Here is a 25762-nt window from a genome sequence, read left to right on the forward strand (position 1 = left end):
GCTTTGCAGGCAGGCCTCCCACTGCCTGCAGCCGCAGGGCGAAACGCACTACTGTTCTAATCAGTGCTTTTGGAGTTGCAAGGTTCAAATAAACTCACAAAACCCAAGTAAAAGTAAAGGTGGGGGCAGGGGGTTAGTATAGAAGGAGAGTACTTTAGGTAGGGCAGTATGCATCCAGTGGTGTACGGGAGTTGACTTGTCGCAGCTTGAGAAAGGTGATTATTAAATTTTCAGGAATTTCTCAAGCCAGTTGGTAGCTGGAAATCAGCTATGGTGAGAGTATTTACAACATGGAAATCGACAAACACTACCAATCAAATTCTGGTTTGTTGTTGCTGTTGTTTCCTGGGGACCCAGTTGTTAAATACTTCCTAGCCCACCACGGCATACAACCCAGTTTTCCCAGTGATTTGGAGGTTTTCGCCTGTAATTATTAATAGCAGCCACTTTCACTTTCAAAAGAGTGCCATTTTGGATCTAAATTACATGGCCCCCCTAATTTTGGGATAGAAAGATCTCTGGGATCTAGGACAGGACATAGACCTGCCTCGTGAGGCCTAAAGAACTGGAAATGCAACAGAAACTGAGGATCTGCTGTCTCCATTTCTCTCCGAGGTTTCATAATATTCCATCTTTGCCTCTCTCTGTACTTGTTCCATTTTTCTCTTTCTGTAGATAGCTTCCTAATCAGCTTTCCTATGGCCCAATGACCTCTTGAGCCACCCAAATTTGGATAATCTCCCTACCCCAGGGCCCTTCATGGACTAGCAACAGTGTCTGCATCCTTGCTTCAATGTTTTGAAAGTCAGAATCTGATTCAGTCACCTCAGCTGCTTGAGTCAAGCCACACACATCCTATGTCCCTAGTAAAACAGTGGATTCTTCTACCTGTGGGTCAGAGTTCCACCTCTGTCCAATCAGCAATGGCTGGGAGGTGTCTTATGTTACAGTAGCAGACCTTGCCTGGCACAGTAGCACCTGAGCATGTCTGCAGATGGTCCCCAACTTACAATGGTTCAACTGACCCCTTTTTGACCTTAGGAAGGTGTAAAAGGGATGCACATTCTGTAGAAACCTTACTTTAAGTACCCATACAATTACTCTGTTTTTCACTTCAGTGCAGTATTCAATCAATTACATGAGATATTCAATACTTTATTATAAAACAGGCTTTGTGGTAGATGATTTTGCCCAACTGTAGGCTAAAGTAAATATTCTAAGCACATGTAAGGTAAGCTGGGCTAAGCTATGATGTTCTGTGGGTTATGTATATTAAGTGCATTTTCGACTTACAATATTTTCAACTTATGAGGGGTTTATCAGGTTGTAATTTCATTATAAGTGGAGGAGCATCTGTATTAAATCACATGCTACAAACTCTTCAGCCGCACTTAACTGTTTGTTATTTACTGCATACGTACCCCATGCTCTTCCAAGCCTCTATGTCTTTGTTTCTCGCAGGAGATTCTCTCTCCACTCCCAATCCATCTTCTCCTTCCTTAAGGAACTGATCCTCCATGGCATAACACGACACCTTCCCTAAGTAACTTCATGACACCTTCCCTAGGTACCTTTCATAAGCCCTCTGACATTACTACGCATTTTTCACTCATCTGTCTTCCCATTGAGTTATTATGCACCCTGCACTTTGAAACAAGACAAACCGTTGCCTCACCAACTTATTGAATATGCTACCTTAGGAAAGCTACTTAGAGTCTCTGTATAATAGCAGATAATTATATTTATTTGGGAGGGTTGTAAGGACAAATATAGCACACGGCAAGTACTCAAAAAGTACTAATTATTATCTTTATTCTTATTATGAACATCTATAAAAGAGGAGCTATAAAATTATAATATTATAATAGATACCGTCTCTCAAAGAGACAATGGATTACATGGAAAACCCAATAATTTGTATGGTTTACCATAGCTTTCCTGCCGTTTTGCAAACATACCAGGCACACATCCTCATTTCAAGGCCTTTGACTTTTTGTTCTCTCTGCCAATAACTCAGTTTTTCTAGACAGATGTATGGCTGGTTTCTTTCTTTCATTCAAGTCTTTGTTCAGTTTTTTCCCTCTTCAAAGAAGGCTTTTGGACAATTCCATCTAAAGTAGCAAGCCTCCACCATTCTCTAGCCATTTGTCTAGACTTTATTTTTCTCTATACTATTATGAAACCTCCTACCTATGTGTGATCAACATATGTCACCTCTACAAACACAAGCTCTACGGGCAAAGGATTCATCTGTTTTGTTTATTGTCCAATCTCCAGTGCCTAAAACAGTGTACATTTAGGTCCCTAATAATTTTTTTAATGAATAAATGTCTTCCTAGCACTTACTAGGAGTCCAAAAATGTCTTTTATTGATTTGAACTAAGTTGATACATGCAAAAGTATATGCCATGTATCCAGTGGAAGCTGAGTTCAGAGAGAGGAACCATTATAATGATTTTATATATTTACAAATCTTTATAGTTTATAAAGCATGTTCACAAGCTTCTTTCTGTTTACTCCTAAACTTCAAGCTTTCTAGAGACACCCAGTGGCCTCAAAAGACACTGCTCAGAATTGCAAATGTCTCTAAGTTAGAAATTGGTGCCCTTGACACAATGTAGGATAGCATTTAAAAATATGGCCATTACTTTTGAATGTGTATGTTTGAAAAAATATATTTTATATACTTTGTAGCCTGGAGAAATTGGTATTAGTCTTATCTTTCTTTCACAGATGATGAATCTGAGGCTCAGGGAGTCTGCCTAAAGTCATGACCTAAAAAATGCAAAGCTCAGTCTAACATTCAAGGCTGTCTGACTCCTAAAGTGATGTTAAACCCAAAAGATACATTCCTTGGCCAGGAATAAAAAATACTAGCTCAAAAATTTCAACCATCAGCAATCACAGATAATCTATTTCAGCAATCTCTTCTTGCCTCACTTTCTCTTTCTCCAAAGGTAATTTAGAATGCTATCTTCCATATCCACCACCGACAGATAATGGAGATGGTGACCTATCATTCTTGCTAGTGCCTTGGGATTCTCAGAACTGTGTTCTGTGAATTTACTGTGCTGACACACAAAAGCAAATACTTCCTTCTCAGTCACTGATGCACTGGTACAGTGAAACAATAACTCTAAAAGAAACTTCTGGAATCTCCCCCACAGTTCCCCTGTTGAGAAAAAGATTCTCAGGCACAGGCATTAAACAACTGCTCAGACATAAAGAGCTAAAATAGCAAATGCAATAATAAAATGTAGACTTTACAAAGCATTTTATATTTTGCTTAAGGTAGCCTAGACCAAATCAAATATGTGAGCCAGGCACGTGGCTCATGCCTGTAATCCCTGCATTTTAGGAGGCTCAGGAGGGAGAGAATTGCTTGAGCCCAGGAGTTTGAGACCAGCCTGAATAACATAAAAAGACCTCATCTCTACCAAAATAATAGTAATCGTATATGTGAACTACACGTGGTAAGGGATAAAGGAACTCAACTATCAAAATTACTTTTTTACTGAATCGTTGAATTCAACCTGTTTTACTGTTGATGGTGAGGCAGTGTGCAGTAGTGAGAAAGCCTGGGGATTTATTAATCAGCACCCTCTTCTGAGCCTCATGAACTAAGGGGTGAGTCAGCCAACCCAAGCTTCTGCCTCCTCATCTGTAAAAATGGGGGTAATAATATCTACTTTACAGGACGATTTTATAAAAATAAATCTAAGTAGAGCAAATAAAGAATCTAAGCTATAATGAGTAGCCAGTAATGGTGCTTAATATTAATGTTAATATTATTTTTGCACTCTCACCTCCCATCTCCAAATGAGTTAACTGACATAGACCTGGTGGTGTAGTCAGGAGCAGTTTTAATCTCTCACATCCGACAGGAAGCTCATGGACTTCGTGGGTTCTGCATCCTTTATGTCAAAATAGTACCCTACCTATTTCTCAGTAATATCATTGAAAAGCCCATTTTAAAAAATTCAGATTTCTAGAAAATTACCATACATAAACACTATCAAACACAATAGTACCTAGTCTTCTTCTCAGAATGAGGTGATTGTTACAGAATCAGAAACAATGAAGCAAATATAAAACATGTATAAATGCTAATCAGAGAGTATTGTTTTCAAAACTAAATTTCAATGAATGTCATGTAAGTGAAAAATAGACAAGGTCCACATTTATGCAATCCTCAAATGATTATCCATTTGAAAGAGATGTGCTGTATATTTAAACCTACACAAGGCACAGCGGTGTTAGCCTACAGGAAATTAACAGTGCAGCAATGCTGCCCCCTTGTGTTGGGAAATAAAACAAAAGAAAATATTTTATTTCTGTATTTGGGAGGCACAGAACACATTCAAATTTAAATGATTAAATACCTTCTGTAATACTTTTCTGATATGCAGTTACAAACATTTGTTTCAAAAGAAGTTTTAAATATAACTATTTAAGTCATAACTACAGATATAAAACTGCAGATTACTGCAGATATGTAACTGCAGATAAAATAGGTTAAAAAGGTAAGGTAACCCTATGGTATTTTGTGTGTATGTGTGTGCACGTGTGTGTGTGTGTGTATCACAACATTATAACAATATACTAAAAAACTTAGTCAAAATGGACACATTATTAGAAAAAACATAACATTAAAACAGTATCAAGAATAAAGAGTAGGCTTAAAATAGGTTAAAAACGTTGAATCACAGTTTTAAAAAATCTTCCCATGAAGAAAATGTCAGACCCAGATATTGTACAGATGAGTCCTACCACATTATTTATAAGTTTTAAACTCTTCTCCAAAAGATAAAAAGAGGGCACAATCTTCAAGTCACTCTAAGAGCCTAGCATATCATTGATACTTCTTAAAATATCACAATGTGGGAAAAAAAATCGGTCAACTTCACTTATGAAACTAAATGCAAAAAAGTTAAATAAAATATAGGCAAACTTTCCAAAAATAAATTTAAAAGGATAATAATATATCTTGACCAAGTTGAGCTTATTTCAGGAAGGAAAAGGCAGTTTATCATTAGAAAATATATTATATTTATCACCATATCAATAAATTTAAAAAAAGACCATCTCAATAAGTGCAGGGAAAAATATAATTTAAAAAAAATCCAACACAAGCATATTTTTAAAAATCTTATAAAGCTAAGAATGCAAAAAGCACCCATAACCTAATCAAATGCATCTATAAAAAGCCTACAACAGACATAATCTGATTGCAGTTCTCGTACAAAGGAAACAAGACAAGCATGCCTATAACAGCACTTCTTTTCAGCACTGTAGTAAACACCCAATACAATTACAAGAAAAAAATTAAGGAGTAAAGATTAGAAGGGAAGAAACAGTGTTAATATTTGCAGAAAATGGGTTTTTATGTAAAACACAAAAGATTCTCAAGACAAGTTATTATGCGTAATAATCAATAACAAACAGCTGGTTGTAATGTCAAAATATAAAATCTAATTTTATTTCCATGATCAGCCACAAATTGAAAATATATATTTTTAAAATACACTAGTTACAATAGTAGCAAAAGTGAAGTAATGTAACAAAGAGGAGCAAGACCTAAGAATAATAATTATAAATATTTTCTAAAGACTTTGACAGACCTAAATAAATCAAGAAATACAGCATGTTAATAGATAGGAAGACACAATACTACAAAAATGCCAATTTCCAGAGATGGCTTTCTAAATTCAATACAATTACAATGAAAGTTATAACAGGTTTTCATAAAATTTAACCAGTGATTTTAAAATTTACATGAATGAGTACAGGACCAGGAAGAACTCACTATTTCTGAAGAGTGACAGAGTAGGCGAAAATGCCTTACTGATATAAATTACTAATTAGGCTCAGGGACAGACACACAGGCCAAACAAGTCAGAATAGAGAAGCCCAGAATCAGACCCCTGCATAAAGGATAGCTTGCTGTGTAACAGACATGGCATTGGAAATTATTGAGAGAAAGATCAGTCAATGAATGGTGTGCGAACCTTAAAACTTTTTGAGAAAATATAGGAAAATATATTTATAAAGTTGGGGTAGGAAAGGATTTTTTAAGCACAAAGCATTGACCATATAAAATAAAAGGTTGATGAAATTCAACTACATCAAAATGAAGAATGTTATCCATCAAGAATCACCAGAAAGAGGGTAAAAAGACAAGCCAGCCTGAGACAAAATATTAGTATTTACATAAATGTAAAAATGCCTGCAAATCACTAATAAAGAAGAAAAACAAAAGTGAACAAAAAAGCTAAACAGAGATGTCACAGAAAATAAAAAATGAATAGCAAATAAATATCTGAAAATTGTTCAAAGTCTTCAGTAAAGTCATAATGAGATACCTGTACATACCTACTAGATTGGCAAAAATTAAGTCTGACAATATCAAAGGTCAGAGAGTACACGGATAAATAGGAACCTTTATACATGGCTGGTAGGAGTATAAATTTTCAATCACTTTCAAAAATAATTTGTTGTTTCCTGGTAAAGTTCAAGCTGCGCATACCCTCTAAGACAGCAATCACACCAATGACTATCTCTTCTCCAGGTACATATGTGCAAGACTTTCTACGAAAGGAGACAGGTATACATAACATTTACAGTGATAGGAACAAAGGTGGCAGGATTATTTCAAGCTCCACCTCATTTCTCTCATTTATTATTCACGTATTTCGCGAACATTTACTGGAAGTTTGCTATGTTATTGCAAAGTCACTGGAGAAGCAAACAATAAGGAAACTCTTAGAAACTCAAGAAACCACAATCTATATCTATACTTCTTTCTATATCTACATCTAAAACGGTATACAATAGTTGTACTGTAATACTATGCGTGTGTATGTATGTGTGCCTGCAGACATGTACGTGTGCATTTTAAATAAATTGGACTTGAGAACATGGAGGAAAGATTGATTTTGCTTGAAAAGGAAAATAATTGGTGGAAAGGCTTCAGAGATCGAAATCAAACTGTTAGCTAAACCAGCACCTTTTGTTTCCTGAATTAAAACAGGACCATTCACCCAAAGAACTAAAAATACTGCTCTTTAAAATGTGCTGAATTAAGACTTTCCCAAACCTTAAATATATCCCAGTAGTAAGACTGAAACTTTGGCAATTATACCAGCTCTCTCAGAGCCTCAGCATACCATTTATAGGTTACTGCTTCAGGTTAAATATCAGAGAGAATTTGCTGACAGTATAGAATGGCCCATATTTGAATAAATTGCTGAAGAAAACTGTGGAATCTTTTCAAAATTCTCTAAAAATATCCCAGCAGCTATCAATCTGGGACCTAAAGATGAATTCATGTGACTTCTGGATTTCATGCCCATACTTATTGCTTAATATGCTGAATTATAGCGGTAGTAGATTTCTTTTTAAAATTAAGAGCTTTCTTATTATCCCATATTTCAGCTCCTAATATATTCCAGGCACTCTGTTAGTCCTCAGAAATGCAGAAAGCAGTAAAACACAGTCCTTGTCCTCAAAGAATCAGAGGCCAGCGTGAGAACAGCATGTAACCCTATAAATGACTGAATAGCATGTTACTGTAGAAAGTTCAAAAGGGAATTGGGGGACCTTCCCCAAGAGGTGAAATGTGACTCAGTTTTGAGTGACAAATACAGGTACGATGCTAGATAAACCAGAGAAAGGATAACACCCTGCTCTTGAGGAAGGAAGATGACGTACCAGAATGAACTCAATGTGAAGTAGACATGGGCTCGAATCCCAAATCTGTTACCCATGCAAATTTGGGCGACTTGCTTCAGTTTTTCACTTGTGTGAGTGTCAGTGTGCACACATGTGCCACTTGGTGCATCATGCTGTTGTAGTGAGTTCTATTACTATTTCTATGCTTTTGTTGTTGTTTTTTCAATAAGAGGAGAAAGACACATTTCTATGAGTAGAGAATGCAAAATCCCATAAAAGGGTTCCCTCAGAACTGCGCTTGACTTTAGCGAATGTAGTATAAACTGTCCACGTCCTAGGGAAACACTTTTCTACATCTCTCTTCCCAGTCCTCAGAACAAAAGGTCTTTATGTGTCAGTGCCTGAAGGTTTATGGGACTGTGCTGAAACTAACATCTGAGATGGATGGATGGACAGGGCTTCAGGGTACAGAGAAAGATTTTGGTAAAAGAAAAGACAAAGTATTTACTCAATTCTGCCCTCTCTGACAGAACTAAAGCAGAAGGTTCTTGCATAATAACACACCATTTTCCACTAGTGCCAAGCGTCTGTTTTCTTATGTCTGTGTCCTTGTTTGTGATTCTCAAGGGAATCACAAATTGATGCAGTATGAATTGTTGCTTGCTACTTATATGGCAAAAGTTTATAAAAACACTAACAATCTAGGTTTGGCTACTTCATTTTAAAAAGAATAAAAAGTCTTTGCAAATATTTTGAACACTTTTTTCTAAATTGAAATAAACTACATGTGAGATACAACAATAAAATATTTAAAAATTAGAAAAAGGAAATAGAAAACATTTATATGAACACAAAGGAGACGATTCATGCACAAATGAGAACCTGCAGACTGGTCATTCTTATTTAGCAATAGTATCAAATGTAGTGAGAGAACTGATCAAATTAAGCATCATACTTCTGTTTTTAAAAAATTTTCTTCTAATATTTCACCAATGAAAAGATTGGGGGAAGAAAAGAAACTTAAGTAAAACTCCAGGCATCTAGATATTGATTCCTAGTAGTTGAAAAGCAAAATATACATAACAGTAACCACTTGCTTAAGTTAAATACTTGGTAATTTTTTTCTGAGATCATGATAAGATCATGATGAGATCATGCATCATAGACAATCCCCTTATAATGCATGACTGTGATATATAAGTTAATAATCTATTTCTTAATCCAGTATTCTTTAAGAGTTTTAATGACAATTCAGTTACTACTGCCTCAGTAGAACCAAGTTTCTCCAGACTGAAAACAATTTAAAAATATTAGCTAGGAACTACAGTAATTCAAGTATGGTGGCCTAGTTTGGCAATACTGTGTATAAGAAACAAGTTCTCTGAACCATACAACTCATGATTGTGCTGAAATAAAGGTAAGAAAAATAAGTGTTATGAGATAAAAATAATTAATGAGGCCAGGTGCAGTGGCTCACGGCTGTAATCCTAGCTTTTTGGGAGACCAAGGCAGGTGGATCATTTGAGGTCAGGAGTTTGAGACCAGCCTGGCCAACACGGTGAAATCCCGTCTCTACTAAAAATACAAAAATAAGCTGGGTGTGGTGGCATGTCTGTAACCCCAGCTACCTGGGAGGCTGAGGCAGGAGAATCACTTGAACCTGGGAGATGGAGGTTGCAGTGAGCCAAGATCATGCCACTGCACTCCAGCCTAGGCAACACAGTGAGACTCCGTCTCAAACAGAAAATAATAATAATAAATTGTATCTTTATTTTATTCTTTATTTTATTATTCACCCAAATATTACTGAGTCATTCAAAGACCATTTGTTATGCAAAATAATAATCAAATTCAATCACCATTGATATTTTGCCAACTTTCAGTCTTATAAAAACATATGTACACATTTTTTAAAAATTGTACTGTTATGAAGGTAGGAGGGTTATTAGTTTCTTATCACTGTAGTAACTAATTGCTGCAACTTTATGACTTAAAACAACACAAATGTATTATGGAGCAGTTCTGAAGGTCAGCAGTCCAAAATGGGCCAGCAAGGCACTCCCACTGGGGATCAAGGGAAGAATCCCCTTTCTTGCTTTTTCACAGCTTCTAGAGACTGCCCACTACCTCACTCATGGATTTGCATAACTCCAACTTTGGCTTCCTTTGTTACATCTCCTTCTTTGACTCTCCTGCCTCCTTCTTATAAAGACCCTTGTGATTTCATCAGACTAGATTATCTAGGATCACCACCCCATCTTAAGCCCCGAACTTAATCACATCTGCAAAGTCCCTTTATCTCATAATGTAACATAGTCACAGCTTCCTGGGATTGTGTGGGCTGATATCCTGCCTACACAGAGTATAAAACATTTTCAGCTTGCTCTGTAAATTATAAATACATATATGATGTGTGGGCCTTCTTCCATTTGTACTCCTGCTTCAGGCCCTGTAAATGTTGGGAATGGGCCTGATGTTTCCCAAAAACAGTATCCTAAGTGACAGAAGGGTCTTAAAACAGTGGAAGTTAGAATTTGGACAGTGGAAGTTAGACACAGAAGAGAATTCCTGCTTCTCTCTTGGCCTAGACCCCAAGAGCCCAAGACATGCTTAGGGTTGCCTCTAAATTCCAAGGGTAAAAAATGTTCCATGCCTGGGGGAGGTGGCCTGAGAGCTAGTCTCTGAGACCCACTGCAGATAGGGGGCTATGAAATGATGATGACTAAGCTAAATTATGATTTGTTATCATTTACTGAAAACCACCTATGAGTCAGACGTTTTGCTAAGTGCTTTCCATTCACCATCTCACTTAATTTCCACAATAGTCTTAAAAGGTAGGTATTACTATTATCATCATTTAACAGATGCAGAGCCTTCCTATCAACATGATTGAGTGAAAAGTAGGAGTCAAAGTTTAGTTTGCCTGACTATAAAACTGGTGGTTTTATTTTTATTTTTATTTTTTTGAGACCAAGTTTTGCTCTTGTGACCCAGGTTGGAGTGCAATGGCATGATCTTGGCTCACTGCAACCTCCATCTCTGGGTTCAAGCAATTCTCCCACCTCAGCCGCCAGAGCAGCTGGGATTACAGGCGCACACCACCATGCCTGGCTAATTTTTGTATTTTTTCAGTAGAGACGGGGATTCAGCATGTTGACCACACTGATCTCAAACTCCTGACCTCAGGTGATCCACCCACCTCAGCCTCCCAAAGTGCTGGGATTACAGGCATGAGCCACCGCACCTGGCCTAATTATACATTAATGTTAGGAATTCACTTTCTTTTTATGATGGAGAAGGCATTAGGTAGGAAAGCTAGTTTAAATGTTTTGACTGTGCCACAACAATTAAGGGTTAATTTGGTGTAAAGTGCTAAGTTGAGGAGGACTTCCTGAAGCTAACGGGGTGGTATCAAAAGTGATCAGTAAGTGATTCCCTAGGACAACGGTTCTCAAACTTTAGCGGGCCTCACAATCACCTGGAAGGCTTACTGAAACATGAACTGCAGGGTCCTACAATCAGGGTTCCAAATTTAATAAGTCTGGGGTAGAGCTAATCATTTTCATTTTTAACAAGTTTTCTAGTAATACTAATATTCTGACGTGGGGACTACACTTTGAAAACACTGTCCTAAGAAAAGGAGGTCCCTTAGGAGAATCTCAGTAGACACGAGTGAAACCCACAGGTTTCAGCCATCGTTTTCCCTAAAGGGATATTCATCCTCCATTGCCAAACCTTAGAGTATCGGGATTTGTTTCCTCACGGTGGGATTCAAACCAAGCCCTAGAATTATACTTGGAATTTTTATGGCTAAAAAGGAGAAAATGAAAAGGGCATTCTGCAGCAAGTAGGAGGAAGAAACTTGGGATCCATATATGGGGTAAAACAGGATAAAAGGTGAAAGAGCCTTTGGAGAGGTCAATTTAGAGCAATCATATTACCTCATTTCTACATGAATTTTTACAGTTTTCAAAACACTTTGGCCTGCATCACCATTTTTCAAGTGGTTGTGGAGCACAGACTATTCACTCTGCAGTATGCTCAGAGTTTTAGGGAATAAAAAACAGAATGGCTCTCATCATAAACTGCCTTAAATCAACTCAGGAGACAATGACTTACTTCCAGACCCTTCAGAAGTATTGAAGCCCTGACCGGAGGTTACACTTTTTTTACTGGATCAAAAACAAACAAAAACAATGCATAAATTTCCAAACTCAAACTGAAAAAAATAGGAAAGCCAAATCTCATTCTTGGCCACTTCTACATTACTTTTGTATCATCCCTTCTCTTGTCCCTTTCTTTCATCCCCTTTTCAGGAATAACGTGTACTAGCATAAAGACATTTTCACTGGCACATGGAAAGGAAAAAGGTTAAGCCTTTCTCACGCTAGATCACAGGATTCCGAATGTGACAACGTATCTGAAAGGAGATATTCTCATAATCCCTCACTGCAACCATTACAATGCAAGAACAAGGAGAGAGAAAAGTAAAGTTAACACAGTGGGGAATAACATTTTTGATGTGGAGACTCGAAGAGTTGACAGCAGCCCAGGAAGAGAGATCCTGTTTGCATGAGGGTCCCTTGTTAAAGATGGTGAATGGGCATTTGGGATTGAGTACAATTCCACTAAAAAGGAGGAAAGATAAACACAACCTTCTTACCCAAGACTACAGAAGATTTCCAGACGGTTTAAAGAAATGTATTTCTTACCTAGGACACAGAAAAACTTCGTGCTGATCATTACAGTTCCTAATAGCTCTGTAATATTGTGGTGAATGTGGCTGGTGTTTGCCCACATTCCCTCTTCTGATTGCACCATCTCCCATTTGCTATGAGTTTTGGAGATAACAATAAACAGCTCACCCCTATTCCAGAGAATCGCCCTGAACCAGATGGAAGCCACTTTGCCTGGGCAGATACACCACTTTCCCTCCCTTCTCCAGGGTTGACTCAGCCAATGACCTCCTGGCATGGGATACACAAGGCCAGCCTCTTTTTCTCTTTGTAAGACCAGCTCTGCTGTGTAATTTGTGCTCCAGTGTCCTGTAGGATCAGACTGAAGCTAGTCCCTCCTGAGACCACATTCTTGCTTGGCATTTTCCCCATCGTATTCTGCTTCCCTCACTCTCCTATTGAGCACACCCCAATAAGTCACTAAAACAAGGATCCCTAATCTGAATGGAACCCAATCTATGACCACTGATACAAGAAGCACTTCTAAGAGACAGACTCTAAAGATGGGGATCCCGGAATTGGATCATTTTCCAGCTGGATGATGATGAGAACCCTATTGCTGGTAATAGGTGGAATATTGATAGTCCTTGGAATGCTGGTGCATTTTACTGGCTCTCACCTATGCTGGCCTGTGATGGGATACAGATGGAAGCAGTGCAATAGCAGTGCAATAAACTCTGGGTGTTTTAGAGATATGAAGAAATAACAACTATAAGAATGTGGAATTGGTTGGCTATCGCTCAGCACCAGTGATTGAAGAGAGAAAATGACAGGTTCAAGTCTATTAATCAACAAAGTAAATTAGCAAAGTGAGAGTAACAGGAACTCCTAGGCACCATTTAAATAAAACTTCCGCTTCTGCACCTGGATGGCAGCCACGGTTGAAGAACAAGAGAAAAAAAATTAATTGTTAGCAGTGCATCACAGAAAGCTGGATCTCAGTCTAGGCAGGTCTCTTACACAAACTTAGAGCCCTGAAGGGAGTGGGACCCTGATGCTTGGATGGGGATATCTGTATCGACACAGTTAAGAATCTCAAATCTTGGGTTATCCTGAGTCCTATGCACCTGAAAATGTAACCAATTATCTCTTATTGGAAGATAGAGCTACACACACACACACACACACACACATTTGAAGTTATACAAAAGTATCAAGTGAGGCAGGTATCTTAGATAACATTTCTTTACCTTCTCAGGACTTGATCCACTTCCTCTCTTGGTTCATAATTAGAGTAAAATCTCAGCATAACCTGATCAAAAGTATTGGGCCAGGTAAAGCAGAAAAGAAATTACATGCCTAAAACATCAAGACCTGGATAACATGTTACCATTCGGAACTGGAAGTGGTTCCTCAGGGGGCTAAATCAAGAGAAGATAGGCTATACAGCTGTGTTAGGGAGAATTTTGCAATATGGTGGCACTTTCCAGTGACACAGGATTTAATGCCCTGGCAAGAGCCCCAGTGATTGCTGTAATCGGCTGATAGAATTCACTCTGAAAGATTGAGAAAAGGAAAGGCCTACAGTAAACAAAATAGAGATGCCAGAATTGCTGTAGCAAATGATGGAGGAAAGGCTTAAAAGGCTCACAGAAGCAACATGCAAGCAATGGGTCAGTTCTATGAGACAGAAAACCCTGTACCAACCATATTCCTTAAGGAGGCCCATAAGACATGCCCAAGGCAATAAGATCAGAAGGACCCCTGGGAATAATGATGTGAGATATTGTTATAGTACTGGGTTCCCTAATAGCAATGGAGATGATATATCTGAGAAGAGCAGAGGCTAGGTGGCAGCATGTACCCAATAGAAGAGCGGTGGACAGAAGGCTATAATCCACACACAGCAAGTTCGGAATGAGTCAGCAAGGCATGACCCACAGAATTTATGGAAAGGGCTCATAGAACATTTTGTCCCTAGGGGCAAGATAGATAGGCAGCCAATAAGGGTATTTGAATATGATTCAAAAGAGATACGTGACTGCAGAGTAGAAGTTTGAGGTCAGCTATGCTCAGTGAAAAGCCTTATTTCCATGCTCAGCTTTTAGGCCTGAGCCAGTTCTGCGACCGAGAACACATCAACTGAAAAACAGGAAAGATGTTGCAACACCATCATTCAATCCGTAAATTACTCAGATATTTCCAAACAAGTGAATACAGATTGATGCTGATAGCCAAAGATCCCAAACACCATCATTGCCTGTGATGGTTAATACTGAGTCCAACTTGATTGGATTGAAGGATACAAAGTATTGACCCTGGGTGTGTCTGTGAGGGTGTTGCCAAAGGAGATTAACATTGGAGTCAGTGGGCTGGGAAAGGCAGACCCAATCTTAATTGGGTGGGCACCATCTAATCAGCTGCCAGTGAATATGAAGCAGGCAGAAAAATGTGAGAAGGAGAGAGTGGCCTAGGCTCTCAGCCTCTATCTTTCTCCCATGCTGGATACTTCCTGCCCTTGAACATCGGACTCCAAGTTCTTCAGTTTTGAGACTCAGACTGGCTATCCTTCCTCCTCAAGCTTGCAGACAGCGTATTGTGGGACCTTGTGACCATGTAAGTTAATACACAATAAGCTATCATATATATATATATATATATATGATTCTATATATATAGATAGATAGATAGATATGATTCTAGAGAACCCTGACTAATACATTACCCTCCTGCTAAGAGTAGAGGTATATGGAAGTCAACTAGCAACCAGAGTCCAAACCATGTCTGTCTCACAATGGGTACAGGTGGGCCTTTGTGAAATTTCCAAATTTACAATTGGGATGGGCATACTTAGCAGTTGGCAGAACCCTTTGTTCATTGAATTGTAAAGTTATAGCTGTTGTTGTAGCAAAGGCCCAGAGAATGATCCTGGATATGCCAGTAAGACACTTCCATGAGGATAATGAATTTATAAATATATATGATTATATATATTTATGTATATGTATTAATATATATTATGTATAGTATATATATTGCATCTGTATTAGTTTCCTACGGCTGCTATAACAAAGTACACAAACTAAGTGGCTTTAAACAACAGACGTTTATTTCACAGTTCTGGAGGCTAGAAATCTAAAAATAAGGTGTCAGCTGGTCTATGCTCCCTCCAAAGCCTTAGAAGGAGGATTCTTCCTCAACTCTTCCATCTTCTGGTAGCCCCCAGGCAATCCATCACTTGTGGCAGCATAACTCCAATCTCTGCCTCCAGATTTACATAACTGTCTTCCCTCTGTGTCTATAGCTATGTCTAAATTTCCCTTTTCTAATAAAGATACCAGTCATACTGGAGAAAGGGTCCACCCTATTCCAGTATGACCTCATCCTAACTAATAATATCTGCATCCACCCTATTTCTAAACAAGGTCACATTCATAGATACCAGGGGATAGGACTTCAATGTATCCTTTGGGGATATAATTCAATCCATAACAGCATCTCAAGGAAATGGCAAAAATTTGTGCCACCCTCCAAGTCTTAAAGGATACAGGAATGGTGGTCCCTAATGGGGTCCTATTTAATACACTAGCCTGGCCTTGCAAAAACTGTAGACCACCTGTTAACCAAGAGTCACCAAGCACACCAAAAGTATGTCACCACTGAACTGGCAAATGTTTTCTTTTTCATTTTTATCAGAAAGAAGGATCGGAAGAAGTTCTCATTCACATAAACAGATAATAGTGTATACCCACAGTCTTGCCCCAGGGCTGTGTTAATTCTCCTGCTCTTTGTCATAATATTGTCAGCACAGCCTTGAGTCATCTGGACATTCTGCAGAACATCACACTGGTCCACTATATTGAGGATGTCATGTTAACCGTACCTGATGTGCAAAAAGTGGCAAGTATTCTGGATGCTTTGGAAAGAAATGTGTGTTCTAGAGGAAGATTCAAGAGGCTGCCCCATAGGTAAATATCTTAGGGTCCAAGTGTTCTGAGCATCCTGGGATATGTATTCCAAAGTAAAGGGTAAATTACTGTCTTGCCTCCTAGCTTTGAAAGAGAATCACAATGTTCAGTAGACCTCTTTGATGTCGAGGTGCGACATATAATACACTTGAGACTACTGTTACGATCCATTTGCCAAACGATGCAAAGAGGTGTTACTTTTGAGAGGAACCCCAGGCAACAAATGGGACTGCATAAGGTCCAGGACTCTTGCTTGCACCACATCACCTATAGTACTGGAATTATTTTTAGTAGCAAAATGTGTTTTATACAGTGCACACTTCTAGGGTTCCAGGAAAAGGCTATGACACCTGCAGTACAGGACTATGAACTATTGGTAAACAACTCCTGGCATACCACTGGGCCCCAGTAGAAAATGAGTATCAAACCATGGAAACTCAAGTGACAACAAGTGACCATGTGACCAGAACTGCTATCACCAGCTGAAGATAGTGATGTGCTAGAGACAGTTCATACCATCACATCTCTTCCTAACTCCACATTCTGACATCAGTTTGGCACTTGAAATCAGCCATAGTAGACATATTTATGCCATAGAAACCAGCAAATGCTACAAGCCAAGGCAGTATTTTTCAGAAGTAATCATTTACTAGCACACCACGGATACCGATAGATCCAACAAATCACAAAATCAGGTGACCCCAGCAGCAACCTACCATAACATGGATAGGATGTGCCCAGGGTCAAACTTGGGCAGGTGTAAGAGGGTATAAGAAAGATACACAAACATATGTCACAAACCGACATGCTTTCTGTCACTGTTATAATGCTTCTCTCCCATTTCACACCTATGAATTCATGAAGGGTTTCCTGTGACCTGTTGATGAGGGAGAAAAAGCCCAAGATTGGTACACGGATGGATCAACTCAGTGTGTGGGTGTAAGATGAAAATGAATTGCTGTTGTACTACAGAGTAGCACTGAAAAACAGTAGTTTTTCAGGGAAAGAAGAGAAGTGGCATAAAATTGGGATATATGGACTAATGACTTACCTAGCTGACTGGTTAGAGCCTTGAAATAAACAAGATTGGAAGACCAGGTATGAAAAGGTCTGGGTAAGAGGCATATGGATGAACCTATGAGAGTGGGCACAAAGTGCAGGGATTGTTCTATTGTACATTTGTGCCTACCAGACAGAATCCACTGCAGAAGAATCCTACAGAATCCCAAGGATGACTGGGCCAGATATATTAGCAAATCTCTGTACTTGACCACCTTGATGCCTGGGAAATGGTCTTACATACAGTGTAGACACAGTGATAGAGACAGAGGCTATGAATGGACCTAACAGCATACACTCCATCTCTTCAAAGCTATTTAGTAACTGCTGCTGATGAATGTTGGACCTCCTTGCAACAGAAAGCAAAGTTGAGACCATCTCTCAAGGAGACCAACCTGCCATTCGGTGGCAAGTTGATTACATAAGGACCCTTTCACTCTGGGAAAGGTTATGTTTACTGTAGCTGGAATTAACATTTTCTTGGGCTGGGTTTGCCTTTCCTGCCTACAGTGTCTCAGCCAGTTCACTATCCAAAAACTCAAAGCACATGACAACCAAATTGGAATCTACAAAATATTTACTCAGGCCAAGGGATCACTTTACAGCAAAGGATGTGTGATGTAGAGGAAATAATCAGGGAGTGCACTAATCCTATGACCACCACACCATCCAGAAGCTGCCAGCAATAGAAAAATATGTAATGAACTCAAATTTGCCACTGAGGTGCTAGTGGGAAAATGACACTCTATAGCATGGAACCCTATACTTTAGGATGAGGAATACACTTTAAACCAATAGCCATTATGAGGTTCTACAGCCCAAATAGGAGAACACATGGGCAGGGAGTCAAGGCACAGAAGTAGGAATGCCTTTGCTTCTTGCAATATCTGTGCTGCCTATTTCCATGATTTAGCAGCAGCCTTACTTTTCCTTGATTATCAGGATACATTATCCCAGTGAATATGTTAACTTCTTTCTTTGCTTATTCATCTACTGGTATAAGGAGCCCAAAGTGACCAGGTAGCAGCTATAGCTTTAAGTTGAGTGGTACATTTATCATGTTCCCTGGTAGGAATGCTCCCCATGTAAGAACCAGGACTACTAGATTCATAGAGCCTATGGGGAAATGGGAAGTCATAAATGCTCTCCAAATCTCCAGACTCAATCTATACTTCCTGCCTTTATTTTACATGACTTACCTGCAGTATGCTTAATTGCTTCTTTTTCCTGTCTCTGATCTTGTTCTTGTATGGCCAGGGCTGGTCATCTCCATTGTCTTAACTTGCTCTTTGCATTCCCCCTCCTTTCAAATGTTGTCCTTTTCTCATTCTAGAAACTCATTTGTGGATTCCACTTCCCTGTCAATAAAACATTCAACTATCATTTTATCTGCCCCAAAACTTATAAGTCCGCATTTCTATATCTAATCTTGCTCTTGAGCTACATAAATATTTTCAGACCAGCATTAGTCTGATACCAAAGCCAGACAGGGCACTACAAGAAGAGAAAATTACAGGCCAATATCCCTGATGAACACAGATGCAAAAATCATCACAAAATACTAGCAAACTGAATTCAACAGTACATTAAAAGGACCATTCACCATAATCAAGTTGGATTTATCCCAGGGATGCAAGGATGATTCAACATATGCAAATCTAAAAAAAAATCAAAAACCATATGATCCTCTCAATAGATACAGAAAAAGCAACAGACAAAATTCAAAAATCTTCCATAATAAAATCAACTAAACAAATTAGGTATAGCAGTAATGTACCCCACACTGTAAATACCATATATGACAAACCCATAGCTAACATCATATCCAAAAGTGAAAAGTCAAAAGCTTTCCCTCTAAGATATGAATCACGACAATGATGCCCACTCTCACCACTTCTATTCAACATGCTACTGGACATCCTAGCCAGAGCAATTAGGCAAGAGAAAGAAATAAAAGACATCCAAATTGGAAAAGAAGATGTTAAATTGTTCCTATGTGAAAATGACATGATCTTATAAATAAAAATCCCTAAAGACTCCACAAAAAATTATTAGAACTATTAAACAAAATTCGGTAAAGTTGCAGTATATAAAATCAACATATAAATCAGTAGCATTTCTATATACTAACAACAAATTATCCACAAAAGAAATCAAGAAAACAATCCCATTTACAACACCTACAAAAATATTACTTAGAAATAAATTTAACCAAGGAGGTGAAAGACCTGTACATTGAAAACTGTAAAACATTGAAATTGAAGAAGACTCAGATATATGGGAGGGAATCTATGCTTATGGCTTTGAAGAATTAATATTGTTAAAATGTCCATACTATCCAAAGTGATCTACAAATTCAATGTAAATCCTATCAAAATTCCAATGGCATTTTTCATTGAAATAGAATAACCAATTCTAAAATTTTTTTGGAACCATAGAATTCCCTGAATAGCTAAAGCAGTCTTAAGCAAAAATAACAAAGTCAAAGGCACCACACTACCTGATTTCAAAATATGCCACAAAGCAATAATAATCAAAACAGCATGGTGCTGTCATAAAAACAGATACATAGACCAACAGAACAAAATAGAGAGCCCAGAAATAAATCCACACATTAATGGTCAATTGATTTTTGACAAAGGTGCTAAGAATACACAATGAGAACGGTCTTTAATAAACAGTGTTGGCAAAACTGGATATTCACATGCAAAAGAATGAATTAGACCCTCATCTCACACCATAAACAAAAATCAACTAAAAATTGATTAAATAGTTAAATGTAAGATCTGAAAATGAAAAACTACCAGAAGAAAACATAGGGGAAAAGCTCCATTATATTGGTCTGGGCAATACTTTTTTTTAGATATAAACCTGAAAGCATGAGCAACAAAAACAAAAACAAACAATTGGGATTATATCAAACTGAAAAGCTTCTGTACAGCCAAGCAAACAATCAACAGAGTAAAGAGACAACCTACAAAATGGGAGAAAATATGTGCAAACCATACAACTGATAAGGGATTAATAGCCAAAATATATAAGGAACTCAAACAACTCAATAGTAACTTTAAACACGGACAAAAGATCTGAATAGACATTTCTCAAAAGAAGAAACACAAATGCCCAATGGGTATATGAAAAAACGTTCAACATCACTAATCATCAGAGAAATGCAAACTGAAACCACTATGAGATATTACCTCACACCTGTTAGAATGGCTATTATCAAATAAGTGAAAGATAAGTGTTGAAGAGGATGTGGAGAAAAAGAAACCCTTTTACAGTGTGGATGAGAATGTAAATTAGTTCAGCCATTGTGGAAAACAGTAGAAAGTTTCCTCAAAAACTTAAAAATAGAGCTACCATATGACCCAGAAATCTCACTACTGGGTATACATCTAAAAGAAATGAAATAACTATGTTGAATATCTGCACTACCATGTTAATTTCAGCACTATTCACAATAGCCAAGATAAGGAATGAACCTAAGTGTTTATCAATGGATGAACAGAGAAAGAAAATGCGGCATATATATGAAAAGAAATATTCTTTATTCTTTAAAAAAAAAGAAGGAATTTCTGTCATTTGTGACAACATGGATGAACATGGAGGACATTATGTTACGTGAAATAAGCCAGGCATAGAAAGACAAATGCCACATGATCTCACTTATATATGGAGTGTAAAAAAATTGAACACAGAAGTAAAGAGTAGAATTATGCTTAGCAGGGACTGAGGAGGTCAGTGTGTCTGGAGACTGAAAAGCAAGGGACAATGAGAACATATGGACACAGGAAGGGGAACATCACACTCTGGGGACTGTTGTGGGGTGGTGGGGGGAAGGGATAGCTTTAGGAAATATACCTAATGCTAAATGATGAGTTAATGGGTGCAGCACACCAGCATGGCACATGTATACATATGTAACTAACCTGCACATTGTGCACATGTACCCTAAAACTTAAAGTATAATAATAATAAAATAAAATAAAGAAAAAGAGAAAGAAGGAAGTTGAGACGGTAGAGGCAGGGAGTAGTTAGACCACCTAATTGTTAATACGCTATGGTAAGGAATTTTGTTTTATCTTAACACAGAAATAAGAAGCCATTACATAGCTTTGGACAAAAATGTGATGTAATTTGACTTTAAAAAATAGTGTTTTTGGTATGGGTAGAATGAATTGTAAGGACAAAGTGGAAGCAGAGACTATCGCAGGAAGGTGGTTTGAAAAGGCTGATGCCAGAGAAAATGGAGAGATTGTGGATTGGGGCAATGTCGGTCAAAGGATACAAAACTTCACCTAGGAGGAATAAGTTCAAGAGATCTATTGTACATGATGACTATAGTTAACATCAACATACTATATTTTTGCAAACTGCTAAGAGAATAGATTTTAAGTGTTTTCATCACAAAAAAATAAGCATATGAGGTAATGCATATGTTTTCATTTACCTATTTCACAATGTATATATATTTTCGTGTCAAATTTTTAAAATTATTTTGGTTCCAGAAAGTTTTTTTCTGTTTTGTATTTGAATCTCCCAAGGACTTTGTTTTTTGTCATGGGTCACTGTCTGCCTCCCCCAGTAACTCTATTTCATGAGTTATATCTTACAGGTTTTCTCCTTTCTGGTTTTTCCTCTGATAAAGGACACCTTGCTGGTGCCACGTCAAGGCATCAGAAGTAAACCTTTCTGATCTTCCTGCTCTGGCCTCGTCATGCTCTCCCAACCCAAGAGATAGAAAAGGTCCAGCTGCCTGTTTGGTCACTTCTCAGTTTTTAGGAATCCGGAAATAAGAATTTTGGTATATTTCTTTAGATGTGAATTTGTGGGAGATTACGAGTTTCTGAGGGTGAAACTGTCCCAGGATCCAGGCATTCTGATCCTAATCTTGGGGCTCTTCAGTGTTGATGCCCAAGCTCTCCTCTTCCCAAAGAAGAGAAATTCCTCTGCACTCCTTGGCAAGACTGTAACAGAACCTGAGGCTTCATTCCTATCCTCTAGGACCTGTCTGCTGGCAGAAGAGGTAGAGCTGGGAGTGAACAAGAAGTAAGATAACATTCAAGCCTCTGTCTTCCCATCATCCTTAAGAATGCTCTCATCCTTTAACTTTATCTGCAACATTATATTGTTTAAAGTTCGAAGCAAAAAAAAGGCAAAATATCAACATTTGTTAAATCTATATGGTGGGTACATCAAGAGATTATGCCTATTAAATTATTTTCTGTACTTTTAGTATATTTGAAATATTTTATAAATAAAATGAGCTATTAAAGTATTAATACTATATTTATTCTCTCTCTTTGAAATTTCACTCTCTCGTCTGAAGCCCAGATTCATACACCTAATTTTCTATAGCCATCAACACTTTTATACTTGTCCAAAATTGATCTTTTGGTTTATACCCAAAAAAATATTTCCCTGAGTGTTTTCGGCTTTAGCAAATGGTACCACTACCAACCTAGCAAATCAAGCAAAAAGCATGATTGATTCTTGATGACTTCTTTTCTCAGACCTCTACCTGCATTTCATAGTAAGCCCTATCAATGTTTCTAAAAAGCAATTAAATCCTTTCACTTGTTCCCATTCCCTCTGGCATCACCCTGTTTCAAATTACCTTCTTGCAATAATCTCTGCTTCCACTTTGCTTCTATAGCTCATTCTATACATAACCAAAACATTATTTTTTTAAAGTCAGATAATGTCATGTTTTTGTTTAAAACTGTACAATGGCTTCCCCTTGCTGTTAGAATAAAACAAAATTCCTTAATATAGCCTACAAGCAGTTTGATGATCTAATTGCTCCCTCCCTCTACAATTTCGACTTCCTTCTTTCTCCCCCCATGCTTTCCATTCTCCAGTCACCCCGGCCTTTTTTCTCCTATGAAGATGTACCAGGCTCTTTCTCACCTCAGAGCTTTTGTATTTGTAGTTCCTCTGCCTATAAAGTTCCTACCCTGCCCCCTGCTTTTTATACAATAACTGCCATTTATTATTTGTGTATCAATCAAACATCACCTCTCTTGGAGGATTTCTGTAGCAACCTTGTCTAAAGCAGCATTCTTTTGCTCAGCTTATATTTACTCTATCACACCACCTTGTTTATTTCATTTATTATATTTATCTCATTCTATAGTTTTCTTATTATTGTAATTACTACTGTAATCAGCTTGCAGCTCAATGAACAAACTCATGCCTTTATCAAATAATTAACCAAATTCTCAATATAGGATTAGTAAATTCCTCAAATAATAAGACATAGGATGAGATATTCAGCTCTATTCTCTCTTTCATCACACTGGCTGGCACTCCCATGTGTAAGTGCCTTGCATAAGTGGATCTTTCTTGTCTGAGGACCCCTTACTGACTAGCTCAGACAGTCTACAAAGCTTTTCCTTGCATATACATTACAACTAGTACTTATTTTGAATAATTATATATTAAGCTTAAGAGACTCAGCTTATACTTATATAACTTATTTATACACTTAGATGACTGCCTTTGTGGGGTTCAAGACCTGAGCATTCTCTTCATGTAAATCTCCATTATGACTGTATATCTCCCCCAGTATTACTTATGAGGTAGGCTCAGCTTCTGTGACAAAGAGACACCCAGAACAACAAGACAGAATTTTAGTTATTTCACATTAAAGTTCAGCCTGGTATGACGGCTCTCCATGAAGTTGTTACACACTCAGAGCCCTTTTGTCTTGCTGTTCTATCAGGCCTGTGGTAACCTCGGATGTGTACCCATTCCAACCAGTAGAAAGGGAAAAGGGAAAGGAGGAGGATGCCTCTTCATTTCAAGGGCATGATTTGGCCAGAACCTAGTATAGCTAGACTTGGAGGAAGCTGCAAAGAAAGGCTGAAAAGTAGTCATTTTCTGGGTAGTCATGTGTTCAGCTGCATCTGTGGAGTTTTCTTACTGCTGGAGAGAAGAGAATGGATCTTAATGGTTCTCTTCTATACCCTTATTAGAATAAAAACATCATAAAAAACAGAATTTCTCTGTCCTCTTTCAACCTTATATCCCAACACTGTGCCCTGGAACAGTGTCTGGCACGTGTCCTCCTCTAACCATTCTCACTGCTTTTGTCCTGATTTAGCCATTGTCATTGCTCACTTGGACTAAAGTAGCATTGTTCTCAAGTATCTTTCTGTCTCGGCTCCCATCTATCTTCCATACTGCTATCAAAGTGAACTCTTCAAAAGTGTTCTTCTTTTATTTCATTTCTTAAAGCCCTTCAAAACTCACCAATGCCCTCAGGATAAAATCCAATGTACCAGCAGAGCCTTTAAGGCCCTTTCGAATTGCACCTCCCCACACTAATCCGGCTCTCCAACCAAATAAAACTAAAAATAGTTCCTTCAACATACAATCTTCTTTCATGCTCTTATGACTTTACACACATATTGCTAAACCAAGGAAAAACCAGCCACTCTCTTCTGCATTCCCACAATAACTTGCACATGCTACATATGACACTGTTTTGTAATTTTTTAATGTACATGTCTGCCTTTTCTACCGGACCATAACTACTAAGGAAAGGGCACAGGCCATATTTTGTTCATCTTTAAGTTCTTAGCCCTGTGTCAAGCACAATGCTTCCTTTTCTTTGATCTGAAATAACCACACATTTGAATAAAGCATCATTAGTCTATCTAAAGCTAATAAACCTATTTATATGAACATCCAGCATCCTCAGAAATTTATGAATGCTAGGATGAATAAAACATAGGAATTACAGATATAAAATAAAGTTTACTACTCACATATTCCCCAAGGTGAAGGGCTCAGATTCTACCTAAGGTGACACAAGTCAAGATGGGGGTGGTGTTGATGGTTTAGAGTTTTTACCATAGTTAAGAGGGTTGGGACTAGAATGAGAATTCCTAGAGGACAGGGATTTGTGTGGTTTGAACTTCCCCATGGGCACCAAGGGAGGAGAGTCCAGGTTCTCTTATCTTCTCAGGATGTAGGGCTAAGGAGAAAAAGGAAGATAGGTGGGAAACTGAAAGGTGTCAGCCATCAAATATCAAAAGTGAAGTCTTTCTTTTTTACTATGAAACTATTTACACCAATTATTACATTTTGGTTGCAGTCATTTTTTGTTTGTTCTTCTTTTACCTTAAGGAATAATGCCCATCTCACAAGGTTCTTAAGGAGTTGAGTTTAAATAAAGTAGGGGATGGAATGGACGTTGTATACTATAGTGTGTTACAGTGAGAATATCATCTATATTGTAAAGTATGATACCAATTATTAGAGCTATATAGGCCAGAATCTATCCTAGGCACCTTTTATATAAAACCTGCACTTCCCATATTCTAATATAAATTTGACTGATACTGGAATAAGTGATGAGGTAAAGCGGGGTTGAGGTAC

The 25762-nt window shown here is 37.9% G+C and overlaps 1 protein-coding gene across 2 annotated transcripts in view; it reads right to left on the minus strand.

Annotated features, from left to right (window-relative positions):
• Positions 1 to 25762, minus strand: part of PDE4B (phosphodiesterase 4B) — a 597395-nt gene that overhangs the window by 408123 nt on the left and 163510 nt on the right. The gene's annotated exons all lie outside the window — the stretch shown is intronic.

Source organism: Pongo abelii, chromosome 1 (genome assembly GCF_028885655.2).
Source record: "Pongo abelii isolate AG06213 chromosome 1, NHGRI_mPonAbe1-v2.0_pri, whole genome shotgun sequence".
Taxonomy (NCBI): Eukaryota; Metazoa; Chordata; class Mammalia; order Primates; family Hominidae; genus Pongo; species Pongo abelii.